At 47.6% G+C, this 3,587-nt stretch overlaps 2 pseudogenes; both read left to right on the forward strand.

The window, feature by feature from the left end:
• Window positions 1–5: 5 nt before the first annotated feature.
• LOC116548078 lies at window positions 6–1,445 on the forward strand (annotated as a pseudogene).
• Window positions 728–3,452, forward strand: LOC116548080 (annotated as a pseudogene).
• The last annotated feature ends 135 nt before the right edge of the window (window positions 3,453–3,587 follow it).

Below are 3,587 nucleotides of genomic sequence, written 5' to 3' on the forward strand. Positions count from 1 at the left end.
TGCTTTTTCAGGGCCTAAAGTGGGCATTCCAAACAGCATACAGAGTTTTAGCTTTTGTTGGGCAGAAGTCTGGGGACAGGACAATCCCAGACAATTTGTGGGCAAGCAGAAACTGTTCTCCAAAGCAAACGCCAGGGATTACTGTTTACCTAGCAATATCAAAAGAGACAGGAGGTAAGCTGACAAGCTAAGGTCAGCAGGCTCAGCCATTAAGCAGGAGGACATATTGTGGGAAGGGACAGACCAGTGCAGATCAGCTCAACAGCCAAGAAGAGCTCACTGTTTCCAACCCAGACCTCTTCGACTGCCCAAGCCCACAGGTTCCCAAAGTGATATCACTTTCCAAGCTGCCTCAGTGGAGCAGCCTCTGGGAACTGTCCGAAAGGACGGTAGTAGCAGATCAAAGAAAAATGAAATCTCCAGCCAGGAGTCTAAGAACTTGCCCCCACCAGGAACCAGAGTTCAGGCCCAAGGAAGAATCCCACCTGGCTCCCCTGTGAAGAGAACCTGGCACGGACACCTTAAAGAGAAACTCACACATGCGGAGCAAAACCACCCCAGCTTCTATAGGGAGAGAGCCCATCATAACCACTCTTGGAGAAAACATCACAGTCCCTTTGAGAGAGGCCATTGAAGTCCCTCTCAGAGAAATCATCACAGTCCCCTGGAAAGGAGCCGTCACAGTCCCTCAGAGCCATCACAGTCCCTTGGATAGAAGATTTCTTGGAGAAATCATTGCAGTCCCTCTCAGGGAAATCATCATAGTCCCCTGGAGACGAGTCGTCACAGTCTCTCTAAAAGGGGCCATCACAGTCCCTCTGAGAGGAGCCATCATAGTCCCTCTGAGAAAAGCCATCACAGTCTCTCTGAGAGGAGCCAACGCAGTTCCTGTGAGAGGAGATGTCACAGGTCCTCTGAGAGGAGCCACTGTACGATTTCTGAGAGAAGTCACAGTTCCTCAGAGAAGAGCCACCTCAGTCCCTCTTAGAGGAGAGGACACAGTTCCTCTGAGAGGAGCCAACGCAGTTCCTGTGAGAGTGCCCATCATGGTCCCTCTGAGATGAGGCCAGAGAGGCCCTCCGGGAGACGCCATCGCAGTCCCCTTAAGGAGGGACTCAAGCACAGTTCCCCTGGGGAGAACATACAGCCATATTTGTATAGAGATTTCAACAATGAAACAATTATCCTCGGGACCACATACAAAAATCCCCAAGCAGGCAAGTATGGAGGCCTGAAGCTACTCACAGAGGCGAGATCCACCCCTATTATTCATTTTCTCCCTCAAGTCTTCACCGTGCTGCCCTTTCCGGGCTTCATTCATGCTCAGCCATTGCCTCCAGTTCCTGCGCCCCCAGCGTAGAAAGGCTTCCATGTCTCTCTACAGGGGAAGGCATTCGAGAATGGGTCTGTAATTTCTCTAAGATCAAGAAGGCGGCAGTAACTGATCTCCCTGTGCATCCAGACTGAGACCACTGGGCGGGTGGGTGGGGAAGGCAAGGTGGTGGGACACAAGTTGTACAGAGTTTCGGAATGAGAGCAGGGGTTTTAATGCTGGGCAGAGGCTCCAAGCTCTGCCCCTTCATAACAGACCCCACCCACAGGTTCCTAGGTCCTGCATCAAAATCCCAGTGGGGTGGGATCTCAGAGGAATTGGAGAGTGGCTCCTCACTTGATAGCCTTGGGCTGGCCCTCATGACAACACGCAGCTGCAGCTGCCGCCCTAATAGTCTTAAAATCCCTCAAAATCACAGGCTATGCCCCATTTACCCTCTAGCTCTCACAACCTCCAAAGCTTTCTCTTTACACCTCACACACTTACTTTCAGTCCCTCGCCTTCTCCACCTTTATGCAGTGGTCCCTACTACTTAAAACACACCTCAAAAAGTCTGTTTCTATTAGTTTCTGTCTAACTGTGCTCAAATTCACTGTACTCATTTACTTTTACATGCCCTGCTTTGAGTTGCTGGTTTACACTTTTCCTCCAGGTAATTACAGCTGATATTTCACTCTTAATCTGGCTCCCATTCTCTGCTCAAACCCAATCTTGTTAATAAAAGTGTTTGCTTATAGACCACACGCTTCCTCATATACCATAAAAACAAAAGCTCTCCCTCCACACAGTTAACCTCTAATACTGTCTTTCTCCTCTTATTTAAACTCTGTGTTTTTCCAATTAATCTCTGAATTCCTACAAAATTGTATACAAGCAATAACCAATCAATATATAACAAATGCTCCTTCTAACAACCCAACAATACTACCCCTTTCCCCAAAATTTCCAGTAGTCTAAATTCTTCCCCATTTTTAGGTTTCCACCTCACCCCCAATCCCACTGGAAGAAGCCCTGAGAAACTTTGCCCGCACCCACCAAAACCTGTTATCACCCCCTCTTCTCTAATTATTTCTCCCTGTATAAAAAGACAGGTGTGTCATGTCTCCATATGTAAGCCTGGAGCCTGAAAGTCTGAAGTCCTGCTTGCCTCGGCTAATGTCTCCCACCCACTGCCTGCATTTGCCATTGTCCCTGATCACTCAGCTCCTGCTTCCCGAACAAGCCCCTCACCCAACCCTGCCATCTTAACTGTTCTTATGATAATGTAAATACCTCTCACCCATCCTGCTGTTTCACCCCCACCCTCCATTGTAACTGACTGCCCCTACCCCCCACCGCTGTAACTGAACTTACTCTGCAACACCCCCCAGCCGCCAAAAAGTACCCAAATCTATAAAACCAATTCCTATCCCACTGCCCTTTGCTAATGCCCTTTTTGGCCTTAGCCCACCTGCATCCAGGTGAATAAATGGCCATGTTGCTCATACAAAGCCTGTTTGGAAGGTCATTTCATTCAAAGCACCAGTTTTTCAACAAAGTTAACATCGGAAGAATTACAAGTGGGGACTGACTTCTCTAGGTTCCTACACAGCTCTTCCACCTCACTTATTTGAAGCTCTGTCAAAACAGCATCTGAATTAGGAAGACTTTGGGATTCTGGGATACAGAGAGTATCCAGAGCTTTGGATGTAAAAAACCTTGGGACAGATATTTTGTAGCCTGAAGAGACCTATCTAGACCCTACTATGATGCAATCTTTAACTCCTCCCTTGGCCCTTCATAATCAAAGCTCTGAAAAGACAGCTAACATTGTGGAAAACTCATGCCCTGAGATTCCAGGAGTGGATGATCTAAAGAGAAAATTACAAATGGAGGAGCTAGACAACTCACTTCAGAGACATCTGCCACAAAGCTGGAGATCACTATCTAGGACATTCTGGGCAGATTCAGGGGCTCAAATATCCGTCATCAAGTCTTTCCTGGGCAGACAACACAACATCTGGGAGAGTCATGCCTGGAGGGAGCGACTACCAAGAAAATATCTCTCCAGTATGCTAATTCTGGGGGAATGTTTTAGGGACCACTATGGAAAGGAAGCTTTGTTCTCAAACATCTCTAGTAGAACAAGCCATTGTTAATCTTTTTGGAATGTATTTGGGATTCCAGCTGAACTGATGGAAGCTTCCCAGAGGCTGCCAGAGAAGGGTCCAGTTACTATTTCTCAGCCTTCAGTGGTCAAAAACTAACTGAGAGA

The sequence above is a fragment of the Sapajus apella genome, unplaced genomic scaffold (genome assembly GCF_009761245.1).
Source record: "Sapajus apella isolate SASKATOON/1434 unplaced genomic scaffold, GSC_monkey_1.0 scaffold6825, whole genome shotgun sequence".
In the NCBI taxonomy this organism is placed as follows: domain Eukaryota; kingdom Metazoa; phylum Chordata; class Mammalia; order Primates; family Cebidae; genus Sapajus; species Sapajus apella.